Here is a 14,871-nt window from a genome sequence, read left to right as displayed (position 1 = left end):
TATTTAGACGCTTTTGTTGTGTAGTGTCGTTTTATTTAGAAGTTTTTGCTGTTTAGTTTGTCGTTGCCAATTTACTTTAGATTAGTATTATGATTTTGTGTTTTTGTGTTTTTGCGACAAGCATTGATGCTTACCGCTATTCGTAATAATAAATAAATAAATAGATAAAATTTATGCACACTTCCCAATAATAAATACTGTACGTATACAATGAGCAAATTTTATAACTTAAAGACCTTTCCCCAGGGGCTGTGGGGGGCATGTTATTTACAAAGACATAGTTATTGACTCTTTCAACTATGCTGAACAAAACGTCTATCTCAAAATTTTGATTAAGAAAGGAGCGTGGGAGGGGGTCTAGTTACCCTCCAATATTTTTGGTAAATTTTTGGGGCTAGAACTTTTCATTAGATGAGCCCTCTCCAGATATTTTAGGACCACTGTGTCGATACTATCACCCCTGAGAAAAACAAAAAAAAACAAATAAACATGCATCCGTAATCTTTCTTCTGGCAAAAAAATACATGTTCCATATTTTTGCAGATAGGAGCTTTAAACCTCTACAGCAGGGTTCTCTAATGTGCTGCATCTCATGGTGGGATTTTCATTCAAATTTTATAAATTTTAGGGGGCTTTCCCACATTTTTTGAAAATCGGGCAAATTTTCTTCATTAAGTTACTTTGACTTTTTGGAGATGTTTCCTCCCTTTTTTCAAAATCAGGCGAATTTCCCCAGGCTCATTAGTGTTTGATAGGTGAAATCGAACTTAATGAAACTTATATATTTGGAATCAGCAAAATAATCCAATTCCTTTTATATATATATTGGTATAAAAATTCCGGTTTTGGTTACTATTGAGCCGCGTCGCTCCTTCTTATAGTTCGTCACAACGAACTATTTGATCGAATCTTCTTCGAAATAGAGAAATTTCTTTGTTTCTACAGTGTATGTCATATAATCCTCTGTAAGCGGATATCATGCCAGTCTACCCCCTCCAAGATAAAAATCCACACCCACCCAGATAAAAATCCACGCCACACAGATAAAAATTCATTCCATGTACCTTGTTGAATTATATATTTAAATACTTGATTATTTACCAGGCCTATGGCGCACGGATATGCGTGGGCAATTTAATGAGTGATTGACAGATATTAGATTTTGAAAGTGCCACATTCTTATTTATGGAAATGTCAATTAGTTAGTGATTAACGACTATTTGATTTCGAAAGTACGATGATTAATGCAGTAGCGATGACCTAGCAGAGGCAGTATAAGTAGCAGCAACAGTGGCGTCGAGCAAAGAGCAAAGGATCTTTCTTTCTGGCCAGTCATTTCGTATAAAAGGATGGCCATAGAAACATTACTGGATCCAAAATTGTAAGCTTTAGTGTCATTTTGGCTTATACTTGAGGCTGTTCGAAACTATGGACGTAACCTACGACTTTTACGCATAGGCTAGGTAGTTATAAATTTATTATTCATTTTTGTGCTATGAATTAATATATTATAATCATAATTTACCTCAAATTTCATTGCTATTTTATTAGTGAATATATCAATTCGGTATGCTATTTCTGCTTATAGGAATAAGTTTTTGTTTTCCGGTTGAAGCGGGGGAGAAAGCGAGTCGGCTTGAAAGCGCAGAAGGAAACTTCCAATTTTCAACTATTGGAAACTATGGCAACCAAATAAGTTTTGTTGATAAATTTGTTCTGGAAATTTTTCTACTACACTAAAGGTTGTCCACAAATTTATTTCTTATATATTTCTACATATATTTCTTATATTTTCTTACATATATTTATATTTTCTTATATATTTTATTTCTTATATATATATATATATATATATATATATATATATATATATATATATATATATATATATATATATATATATATATATTTCTTATATACTAATTTATTTATTTCTTATTGTTTGATAGAATTATAATTTCATTGTTTATCTTAGAAAATCTGGAACAATTCTTGATCTACAAATTACATAAGAACGACATTAGCTCTGACTTCAGAGGCGCCATTTGGGCCAAATCTTGGGGTGGGCATGAACTTCATCTGGCCCCCCCCCCCGATTCACTTCGTGTCGTGTAAGAAAAATGCGGGTTTTGGCAGCACATAGATCGAATATTCTAAGTAAAAAAGCATTTTCAGCACCCATGTGTTGCTTGGAAATGTACTGTAACCGAATGTGGAACTCAGCCACACTGACCTCTAAAATTAATTATAACAACGAAGAATACAATCAATGAGGTTAAGTGAATAAACTGAAAGGGGAAAATTCAAACAGACTACAGGCTGGCACTCCTTAGCGAGAAACTTTCTTATTTAAGTAAACAATACGTCGGTGAAAGTAATCTTCATTGCTATGCTGAGGGTTGTAAGCAAAATATCGGTTTTCCTTCAGCAGAAATCTTCCAGATCAAATATATTTACAAAAAGGAAAAACACAACAAAATAAAAAAATATTACAACACTCAAGGTAACAAGGAGAGCCGACGAGGTTTCATCTTTGAAAAATCGTCAACAAGCTGGTCGTGGTCCAACTATTTCTAGGCTAGAAAACAATCGCTCATTGCTCGCTGTTGTCACAGGAAGTGCGGCAGCAATACGAAGTACCTTAATTACTTCTGAGTAAGCCACTGGTAATGCCTGAAGATGGTCGACAATGTCTAGGAAGTTTTCCGGCCTTTTCTCCTCATCGAGCAAGAAATGCTTGGCGATACCAGCTTGAGGTTCAAGAAGAATGTTATCGATATCCAGGTCACTGTAAAGAGCAGAGAAACACTTGAGCAGCTCTGTGTCCATAAACTTGGTTGAGCTTGGATCCAAGGCTTCGAGTGTACTCAGCACTGGCAAGTTATCTGTGAACCTTCTGTCAAATTCGGCTAGTAGACGGTCAAAAGTTTTGAAGTATTCTCGCTTCATTTCATCTGCCAAAGTAGTAGTCCGATCTCCAGATTCGATGAAGTTCTTTCCTAGCGTAAAAGTTGTCACAAATTGTTTCAGATGCTTGGTGATCTTTTGAGTTCTTCGAGGTCGTCCTTTCTGACCAACAGAAAAGGGTCTAGTCGTGGATTCATTCACAGCAGGTACTTCGACTTCGAGTTCTGTCACAAACTCTTTAGCCTTCTCGAAAGCGATACGAATGAAGCGTCTGAACGCAGGTCGGTGAGTTCGCTTCTTGTGGCCTGAATCAGGGTGCACGATCGGGAAATAACCAATTCGACGGCCAGGAGCTGCTGAGACAGCGAGTTCGTTGCTTGTATAATTGCTTCTGTGAAGTGCAATTGGAAGATAACAAGGAACGATTTCATCTTCTTCCGAAGCCCAGCTGCCTCTGCCCGTGCTTCACCGTTGGCTCCCTCGCTTACAGCAGACAGTACAGCTAAAATGCATTCATATTGGAGTCTAACCTTCAATATAGATCGATACCAGTAAGACCACTTCTTCCCAGCTCCAAAACTTCCAGTTCGGCAGCTTTCTGGGCCTCAACAAACAACTGATGCCGAGTGTTGCTGTTGGAAATGTGTATAGAGTCTGGACCAATGAGAAAAAAGAACCAACAGTGCCGACAGATTCCACGCACCTCGCAATGACGAAATTCAGCTTATGTGCATGGCAATGAATGTAGAATGCCTGTGGCGATTTCGCTCTCAAACGAGCTTGAACACCGGAGAATGGTCCGCTCATTACGCTTGTTCTGTCGTAGCACTGCGCGACACAGTTTTTCCAATCGAGTCCAATTCTTGTCCCTGTATCATGAATGAAATTTGCTAGACTTTCAGCATCCAGGCTCTTCATGTGATAGCATCCGATCTGTCTTTCTTTTACTTTTCCTTCGTCGAAGTACCTAAGAAGAATGGTGAGCTGCTCTTTCTTCGAGTTGTCCTTCGTTTCCAGAACGGCAAAGTATTTGGTGCTTTTTAATTCTTGCACTATCGTACGCTGGAGCCTGGAACCGATCACCGAAATAAGATCGTTCTGGTATTCATGGGATGGGTAGTGACCGTACCGTCTCCGTGACCGTACCGTAGCTTGTTGAAGAGCGTAGGAGAGTACTCTGCGAGAAGATTGCACGTATCGACGAAATTTCCCTTGTTTGTCGAGGATTCTGTTTCGTCGTGCCCCCTAAAGACAGTGCCGAGTTGCCCCAATAGAGCTGTTAATTTTAATAAGGCTTTTACGTGCTCTCTGTTCTCCTTGATTTCATTGTCTCTGTCTGTCATTAAAACAGACGCGATTGGTTGCAACTCCTTGGTTTTTATGGCTTTAGACTTCGTCCATGAAACTGCACTGTCTTTGTGGCGGTCACTTCTAGTATGCTGTTCGATGACGTTAGAGATGTCTCTCCATCTTCTCACGCCGATGTCTATAAAAGTTCTAGACCCGTACCTCTGCCCGTGAAGAATAGTTGTGCCGCCCAAGTGTCTCCAGCAGAAGCAGTAAACAGAATCATCCTGGATGGAGTACTCCAGTCACGGGTGCTTTCCATAATATGAAGCATTGAATAACCGTTTCGGCTTGCCGTTTGCCGTCACTTGCGCAGGGTATTGTACTAGTTTCGGTTGGGATGGTGGATCGAGAGAGGACAAAGAAATGTCCATAGGGCCGTTGTACCGGTGATTCTCTTCATATTGAGGCGTATGTCGCCGAAACTGAGGCTCCAACAGACCTGTGACAGGCGTAGTGGTTCCTTGGGGTGTCTCGTTTCCTGCTTGCTCGATCTGAGGGACCGTTACTTCATTCGAAAAAGACGAAACGTCGGTGATGGTTTGTTCAGATGCTGAATTACACTCCTGAAAGAAAGTATACACATTAGTTTGACTTTTAACCAGAGTAACACCCCTACTAGTTTGGCCTGACCTCTTTTAAATCCATTTTCGTGGATTTGTTGTAGACTCTATAGTTATCTTTCGTTGGTTACTAACAGAACAAAGGAAATGCCACAGTCTTCCGAATAGAAAATGACTGATACTTATATCTCTTTACCATATGTACCTGGTATAGGTGAAAAACTTAAACAAAGTTACGTAAACAAAACATTGAGGCTTCCAATCAATTAGACAATTTAGTAGCTTTCTGAATTCTTGGAAGGATCAGACTCGTGGGAATTTATGAAGTAGCATCTATATAAATTCTTGCTCGTGCGGAAAATTTTTACATTGGCCAGACCCACCAATAGTTTGTGAAACGGTTTATTAGCATTGTAATTCAATCAATACTTCAATTCAATCAATCAATTCAACAAAATTCAACAACAATTACAATGGTACAACCACGGGGTTAACTCAAGCAAAATTAACGTAGTAAACCTAAGAAAAGTTTTTTTTTTCTGACACGCGTTCACACAGAACTTCAGCTAGGACTATCCAAAAAATTCAATAATAGGTGAGACACAATTTTTATCAGCCGGAGGAATGGCAAGTTCGGACCCAGTCTATGCATTTCCATCATCCTCAAAGAAGCAAATATTTTCAACGATGGCAATTACAAAATTACAACTACCTGTTAACTCAAGTAAAATTAACGCAATAAACCAAAGAAATTTTTTTTTTTACACGTGTTCATACAGAACTTCAGCTAGGACTATCCAAAAAAAAACCACCAATAGGTGAGACACAATTCTCTTCAGCCGGGGAAATGGCAAGTTCGGACCCATTCTGCATTTCCATCATCCTTAAAGAAGCAAATATTTTCAGCGATGGCAATTACAATGTTACAACCACGGTGTTAACTCAAGTAAAATTAACGCAGTAAACCAAAGAAAAGTTTTTTTTTTTTTTTTTACACGCCTTCATACAGAACTTCAGCTAGGACTATCCAAAAAATTCACCAATAGGTGAGACACAATTTTTATCAGCCGGGGGAACGGCAAGTTCGGACACAGTCTATGCATTTCCATCATCCTCAAAGAAGCAAATATTTTCAGCGATGGCAATTACAATGGTACAACCACGGTGTTAACTCAAGTAAAATTAAAAAAGTTGTAAACCAAAAAAAATTTTTTTTACATGCGTTCATATAGAACTTCAGCTAGGAAAATCTGAAAAATTCACCAATAGGTGAGACACAATTTCTGGTATCTCCTTCCAGCTCCCCCCATTGTCACCGGATCTGGTCGGGATTTAAAATGAGAGTTCTAAAGCACAAGATCCTTCTAAAGATCAAATTTCATTAAGATCTGATGACCTTTTCGTAAGTTACAAATACCTCATTTTTTCTAATTTTTCCGAATTACGCCCCCTCCCAACTCCACCAAAGGGAGCGGATCCGGTCCGGTTATTTCCATCATATATCTTGGACTTGTGCTTATTCTTACCACTAAGTTACATCCTGATCTCTCCGCTTTAAGTAATTTCCAAGATTTCCGGTCCCCACCCCCCAATGACACTGGATCTGGTCGGGATTTAAAATAAGAGATCTGAGTTACGAGGTCCTTCTAAATATTTAATTTCATTAAGATCCAATCACTCCTTCGTAAGTTAAAAAATACCCCATTTTTTCCAATTTTTTTGAATTAACCCTTCCCCCCAACTCCCCTAAAGATAACGAGAGCGGATCCGTTCTGGTTATGACAATCACGTATCTAGGACTTGTGCTCGTTTTCCCACCAAGTTTCATCCCAATCCCTCCACTCTAACCGTTTTCCAAGATTTTAGGTCACCCCCCCCCAACGTCTCCCAATGTAACCGGATCCAGTCGAGATTTCAAAAAAGAGCTCTGAGACACGATATCCTTCGAAACATCAAATTTTATTCAGATCCAATCACTCCTTCGTAGGTTAAAATTTGTCAAGTTAATTTTAAATTAATTTTTCAGAATTAACCCCCCCCCCAAAGAGAGTGGATCCGTTCCAGTTATGTCAATCACGTATCTAGGACTTGTGATTATTTTGATCACCGAGTTTCATACCGATCCCTCCTCTCTAAGCGTTTTCCGAGATTTTAGGCTCCCCCCCCCCCAACTCCCTGCAATGTCACCTGATCCAGTTGGGATTTAAAATAAGAGCTCTGAGACGCGATATCCTTCCAAACTTAAAATTTCATTAATATCCGATCACCCGTTTGTAAGTTAAAAATACCTCATTTTTTCTAATTTTTCCGATTTAACCACCCCCCACTCCCCCTCCCAGATGGTTGAATCAGGGAAAAGACGATTTCTAATTTAATCTGGTCTGGTTCCAATACACCTGCAAATTGTATCGTCCTAGCTGACCTGGAAGTGCCTAAGGTAGCAAAACCAGGACAGACCGACAGAATTTGTGATCGCTATATGTCACTTGGTAGATACTAAGTGCCATAAAAACACAGAAAATCCTTTTCCGCCCAAATTCAGTTCTTTTAGTCCGCAAAACTGTCAGTGGCACAGAAAATTGAAACCCAAAAGAACAGAAACACAAACTTGCATTTACTCGCTGAACCGGTTCACATGGTGACGGTTTCTGTTTCTTAATCCATCTACTCAAAGAAGACTGATTTTCTGCCTCTTTCTCCTTCTTTAAGGCTGCCAATTTCCGCTTTTGAGCTCCATGATAAGAAACAAATAAGATATTGAATCAACAAGATCACAAGCGACGAGAACAGAAACAGAATAAGAACTGACTCGAGTAATTTAAAACGGTGCTTATATTCACTAAAACAAGGAAATAAACATTGAAACATTTGCCAGGAACTGACTTATTTTAATCTGTCAACTTATAGGAATTGCTGTAAATATTCAAAATTTATAATATTAATGTAATTATCTAGGAAATGGGCATTTGACAGTTTTTGAGAATTTAATTATGTATTTAATCTACTTTAAAAGTTTACAATGGTTAATAGCAAATAGCGTAATTATTATGGCAGGCAAAGGGCCCTTTGCGGTGGAAGCTTGGGCCCCCTGGAAAATCTGGGGTGGGTATTTGCTCACCCCTGCTCCCCCCAAATGGCGCCTCTATCTGACTTTACAAGACTTTAGGGTGAGATTCAATCATCTCGTTTTTCAAATGTTCTAGTGACATGCATAAAGTGGCCCTTACCCCTCCTTCCACATAGGATGAACTGTGTCAGAAAACACAAAAAGGACAACAGAGACACTTACTCTTGCAAACTTTCATCAAGATCTTATGACCACTTCTGCTTTCCTCATAGAGGTCTCATCCAATATAAACCTCCAAAAATTTCAATAGGACACTTTTTCACCAAGTTTAGTTGAGGTCTGACGACAATTTCGGCCAAACATCCTGACAAAAAGAATTCCTGATTCCACTTCTGTCCGTCGTATGTCCTAGTGCAACCATTTAGCAACATTACCCCTGCCTCAACAAAGTACGAATTGTGTTCGGAACACAAACCGCCCTTCTTGGACACCTTACAAAATATGGTTGAGACCTAATAACAGCTTTTTTAGCTGTTCTAATGATAAGAATTTAACGGTCTACCTCCATACCCCCTCCAAATATTTTAGATAAGATATATAACTCCAATATTTGCAGCTAGGACACTAAATTTTCACTTTCAACTAGTTCAGTTGAGATAAGACAACCTTTTCGGTTAGGCATCAGTAGTATCTCCAAGATGGCTTTAGGAGGGCTCTTATCCCTCTAAATCCCAGTCCCGACACTTTAAAAAAACCTCTTCAAGATGCAGGTGTTGTTAATTTTCTTCAAAGATGCAGGTGCTTGTTACGTAATTGGAAATGTTTTCTTCGAGGTGCTTGTTACGTAATGAGTATTGTTTACCTCTGCAAATGGATGAAGGTATGTGTTATGTAATAGGGCTTGTTTACTTTTGGTTTTTACATAATAGGTTTTGTTTACTTCAGGATTTCCTTGGTTGTTATATAGGGTTTGTTTACTTCTGCTTGTTACGTAATAGGGTTTGTTCAGTTATGTTGAGGGTGATGAAATCTTGCGTGACTTGGTAAATTTATTGCGAATGATACAAGTTATGTTAGATATTGAATAAGCAAGACTTTACATAGCATTGGCTTTAGATTTTTCATTACGTAAATGATTGCCTATTGAAGATACTTCATGGAAAAAGAAATATAAAAGACACGAACTTTTTTATTGTTCTGAGCCCTATGCGCCAGCAATAGCTCTAGAAGATCTTTATCATTTATATTTTTTGTCCCACAAATATCGGTCACCCTGAAGGTTGGGCAAAAGGCTTGCTGCTTTTTCATGTAGAAAAAAACGAGCGACTGAAGCATCGATTCTACGCCCTATGCGCCAGACAAAGCCCTGGTTTATCATTTATATTTTTTGTCCCACGAATATTGGTCACCCTGAAGGTTGGGTGAAAGGCTTGCTGCTTTTCAGTGTAAAAAACGAGTAATTGAAGCATTGATTCTACGCCCTATGCGCCAGTAATAGCTCTGGAGGATCTTCATCATTTATATTTTTGTCCCACGAATATCGGTCACCCTGAAGGCTGGGCGAAAGGCTTGCTGCTGTTCCATGTAAAAAAAGGAGTATCTGAAGTATCGTTTTTACGCCATGTGTGCCAGCAATAGCCCTGGAGGATCTTTACCATTTATATTTTTTGTCCTACGAACATCGGTCAGCCTGAAGGCTGGGCGAAAGGCTTGCTGCTTTTTTGTGTAAAAAAAGAGCAACTGAAGCATCGATTCTACACCCTATGTGCCAGCAATAGCCGCGGAGGTTCTTTATCCTTTATATTTTTCCCCCATGATTATCAGCCTAGCAGCTTTCCGCTAGTACATAGCAGATTTCCACTCTAGCTGGGAACATCAGATGGGAACTCCGAAAGAATCTAATCAGGCTGCTGATGTCATTCCAATCCTCTGATCAGCCCCTAGACAAGCAGAGAAACATTGTTACAGAGGAAATCATCCAGCGGAAACGGTAATAAAAATAATGCTTTATTGAAAAGTGACTATCAGAATAAAAATTTTGTTGGATTTGCGTTCCATGTCTGTAATAAATTTGTGTCGTAAATCAAAGGGATAATACAATTCAAAATCATTGAGAATGAGAGAAACAATCAGAAATATTGATAAATAATAACAAATAGTGTAAAAGAAACTAGATTAAAAAAATAGAGCTCAAAACTCGGAACACATCTTAAAAATAAAGCCAAAGAAGCATCACAAACAGGCAGAGGACGAAAATGGCAATAAATGGCGGGGGGATATAATTATTGTGACAATGTACCGATCTACTAAAAAGAGGTGATTGAGTTACTTTTGTGTAAGACATTAATCAAAAATTATTAAGGTGTTCCACAATAAGGGATGAAATTTTTTGAAACCTCTCGGCAACAATGTGGATTGGAGGTTAGGTTGTGAAGGCTAGGGGGGATGTTTTGACATCTGTTGAAGTTGTGAAATTTTGAAAAAAACCTTAGTGCTAGCCCCCCCCCCCCCTACTACACCCCTGTTTTCCCCAAAATCGTCCAATCAAAATTTTGAGATCACCGTTTTGTGCAATATAGTTGAAAAATCCAGTAGAGGGAGTTTTCCACGAGACAAATTCTCCAGAGGGAGTTTTCTATGGGAGTAACTGTCTACTAGGGGCGGGGGTATTTGCGAGAAGAACTTTCCACAGAGGGGGGATTTCCGGCATGATTTTAATAACGATCAGAAATTAAAGTCTTTTGCAAATGAAAATGGACTAAGAAAAATTTTCTGCCGGATTGTCTGCAAGAAATTTTTCGGAGGGAATTTTTGGCTAGAATACATTTGTCTTTCGGATAGAATGGACTTGTAAAGTTTAACCCTTTGTGGCAACTTTCATATACGGAATAATTTCTATTCGTTTGAAGTTTTAATTTTGCTCCTTATTTTCAGTTGAAAAAACTTGTTTTGTTTTATTATTTAATAATAAGTAAACACAGTGGGAATGCATCTTTGGGCAATCAAATTTATTTTGAGTTTAAGCAAAGTAGAGATGGATTAGCTTGTTTGACAATATTTGAAACATGTGTGTTCCACTTAATATTAATGGAAATTGTTTCACGAAAGAGATAACTCGTTTCAGTAACATTTAGACTGGGATAGTATCTAGAAAAACGTGAGCAGATTTCAATAAGTTTATCGTCATTGTTGTTGATTTAGTGGTATTTGCTTTCACAACGTTGTTTCATAACCTGAGCTAAGCCCCCACCCTCATATTTATCTTTCGTGTTTTACGGGCTAAATTTATTTATCTTACATTGCATATGCAGAGATAGGTTACTTGTTAGCCGTTCAAAGTTTAACCTGATTAAGTCGAAGCAGTTTGTTTCTAAGCTGTTTGTCAAAATTGGTCTTAGTGTGACTATTTTGAAAGTGTGACTATTTAGTTTTAAACATCAAACACCGAAGCAGTGATCTGAATTGTGGCTGTAGCTCCTTTGCAGTTAAGCTGGTTCCAGCGTTGAGTTGACTTAGGATTAGTATTTTCTCTTTTGTATCAGTTATCCGTTCTGATGTGTCAACACACGTTAAAAATAAACTTAAAGTAGGTCAATCTGAAATTGTCGCGAATAATGGCCGTTATTCTCTTAATACCGATATAATTCCAGATCCCCCTCACATCACATAATTCGCCCTCCCACCCCCCTCTACACAAGATACTGCATAAGCCTTTTCCCGCCACAGGAGACAGGGTTGGGACTACACTGATTATTTACTTACAATTCTTTTTTTCAGACATAATAATGGAACAGGAGCCATCTAGATTTCAGGACGTAGCTGAAGTAGAGGTACTAAGTTCAGGAGCTTTAGCAACAGCATATGTCATTTGCCACAACGTTCAGGATCTGCTGTTTCTTCGAGGATTTACTGCAAAACCAATTCCTGTCGGTAAAAAGAAGAAAGGACGCAAGAAAACTAGAAAACAGAACAGCAAATAAAATTGGGTTAGTAACGGAATGTTTATAAAGCACAGCTTATATACCAATATATTGGTATCTAAGCTGTGTTATAAAGGTGCTAAACTTCATACTTGAAAAACGTTTGTTTTTTATGATTTGAAAATTCTTTTAATTAAACACAACACTTTTGAAATCGTTTCCACTGTTATTTCTACAAAATATCCCGAAATCTTATACGATTTGCCAAATAAATCAATTAAAAAACATTGTTCTTATTACAATTGCTATTTAAATGTATTTAAACTGCATATACGTTATAGAATAGAAAAATTGGGTAGGTTATTACTTTAAAATTAAGCAGAATACAATGGTTTTCTTCAATGATTCGAGCTTAAGAATATCTGAAATAGAGAGGGCATTGCAAATATCTGGATAAAGGTGGATGTTGGGTAGACTAAATCGGAATCTTCGACTAAAAAAAAAAAAAAAAAAATTGTCGATCGCGCTAGAAATCATGGGATAATCACAACTACACTTAATAGAGAAGCACAGTTGAGAACCGGTGCAATTACTCGGGAAGTTTGCTCAAGTTTTTAAATTTTTTGAGGCTTTCGTAGATTTTACACCCTATAGTTTATTTTTGGATTGTAGGCGGATGCAGGTGGATGTTCAACCTCTTTGTTTCAGTGGGTCTTTTTTTGTATTGGACGTCTTATTCACTCCCACGATACAAGGGGTATCGTTGATTCCTGTGTACGAAGAAACATTTTTTTCCGTTCATGTTTTCTATTTTATATAGAGCAGTGGTTCCCAACCGATCTTAAACTATGTCCTACCTGGATATTTCTAAAATGATGATGCCCTTTTCGTGATATTTAAATTTTGTTATTCAAAATTTTACGTAAATTCACCTCAAAGAAGCTTAAAAGGCCATTAACTTGGCATCTGTTTTGGGGTCGTCCTCCATGCATATTTTATACTAATGAAAAATGTTGTTAAAATGCAGCACCTTTTATGAAATTATTAGGAGGTTTCAGGCTATTTGGTTTGGTTACTATGGGTCGTATTCTACTTTTACTAGGTTGCAGGTATCGGTGCAACCATGATGAATAATTCCAATACTATCATATATCTTTTTTGCTCTTTAAATGTGTTTGAATATAACGTCATTCACATGAAAAATGTTTGTATTTCCAAAATTATGGTTCTAATGTCAGCCGAAGGGTGCAAGTCCTTCCCATGACCCACCAAAATATTGCCATGCCTTGTCGGTGAGGCGTGCGCCCCACGTTGGGAATCACGGGTATAGAGGTACCCGAAAATGAAATAGCTTGGGAAATGATTTTAAGACTTCTGATGATCCCCATTTATTAGAAAAAAATCCTAATGAAATGTTTTCACAATATGAATTTTGATTTTTTTTTTCATTAATTTATATATGTTAATGGGAAATTTTGATGATGCATATTTTCCTGGGATAAAGAATTTCTTTGTTTTTGTATATTAATTGATTGTTGTGGTGGTATTGTGGGTGTCGCTAGCAACGTTTTGTTTTCTTTTTTCTGTCAATCCCCACCCCCCTGCGGACAATCTTTTGTTTTAGGGGAGATGTTACATGTCTTAGGCGCTGCTTCATAGTTAATTCGACTGATTCCAAGTAATTTTCCAACTCTAATGAGAGTATCAACAAATTCATACTCGACCTCATGCTAATGGGAATGCTTAAGGGCTTATTTCCAAGTTATTGGCAATCGTGTCAAGAAAGGAGAAACAATATATCGAACACAGCTTAGTTATACAATACAGTTATGAAAACTCGATTTATTTTTGGGACACAGTGCGCGGTAGCGATGCTAGCGGCTGGAGACAGGAAACTGGCAGTCTGAATCTAAAAAATCGGAGCAACTGGACAAACGAAACAAAATTGCGTTCCCGTCTTTGGTGTTGTAGTACGATCTAGGAGGCGTCAAGTTCAGAGCTCTGTACCAAAAGCTTCTCATGGGCAAGATAGGAGTTTTCATATTTGTATTGTATATCTAAACTGTGATATCGAAGTTTAAAGGTTTTTGAATTTTTGAGCTATTAGCAGTAGCGTCAAGAAAAAATAAATTGCAGGGATAAAACAGCAAAACAATGTATATCAACAAATACATACTCTACCACATATAAATGGGAAGGCTTAAGGGCTCATTTCCGAGTTATTGGCGATCGTGTCGAGAAAGAATACTGCAGAGCCAAAAACTGAAACAATACTTCGAACAATGTATCAACAAATGCATCCTCTATCACAAGGTAGTTAGAAGGGTTTTAAATTGTTGAGCTATTGGCAGTAGTGTCAAGACAAACAAATTGCAGTGCTAAAAACAGTGAAGCAGTGTATCCAAAAATACATGTCCTACCACATTTAAGTTGGATCTTTTTAGGAGTTATTTTTTACCTATTGTTACCTATTGGTAGTTCCCTTTTAAGAGTCAAAAGTGATGGAGGGCAAAGAACTCCCATCCTTCCCTGACAGCATCTTTTCCCCAAACCCATCCGATCAACGTTGTGAGACTGCAATTTTGTTCATAATAGTACAAAGGGTATGCAACAATGCAGTCGGGGTGGACACAACCCTCAGATCCCAGGGACAAGGGTTGTAAGTTATGCCCCGGGGCATAAAAGGTTTTTATAAAACAGGTGGTTGTATAAACTTCAAATAGGACGGGGTTCACGTGATTGGAAGGCTGAAGTTCTAATGCCCTCTTAAGAGTCAATAGAGAATTGAGGGCAACCAGCACCTCCCTCACCAGTCTGTCATTCCCCAAAACACTTGCAATCAAAACTTTAAGAGAGCTATTTTTTTCAGCATTGTTGAAAGGTCCAATGCTTAGTACCTATTTATGGAAGTATTTTTATGGGGTTTCGGGTTTTAGGTTAGTAGCGGTATCAGGAAAAAATTCCTATCTACGATGTTGTAATTCATTTGAGATAAAATTGTCCATTGCTACAATATATCTAAGAGAAATAAGACAGGTGTAACATTAAAATCAACGAAGAAAATGGA

At 38.0% G+C, this 14,871-nt stretch overlaps 1 protein-coding gene across 1 annotated transcript in view; it reads left to right on the top strand.

Annotated features, from left to right (window-relative positions):
* Positions 1–11,768, top strand: part of LOC136037823 (uncharacterized) — a 111,627-nt gene extending 99,859 nt beyond the window's left edge. The window contains exon 13 of the transcript XR_010620047.1: positions 11,662–11,768. The gene's annotated coding sequence lies outside the window, so the exon portion shown is untranslated. The remainder of the gene's footprint in view (positions 1–11,661) is intronic.
* The last annotated feature ends 3,103 nt before the right edge of the window (positions 11,769–14,871 follow it).

The sequence above is a fragment of the Artemia franciscana genome, chromosome 17 (assembly GCF_032884065.1).
Source record: "Artemia franciscana chromosome 17, ASM3288406v1, whole genome shotgun sequence".
Taxonomy (NCBI): Eukaryota; Metazoa; Arthropoda; class Branchiopoda; order Anostraca; family Artemiidae; genus Artemia; species Artemia franciscana.
Note: the sequence above shows the minus strand (reverse complement) of the source record. Positions and strands in the feature narration are given on the sequence as shown.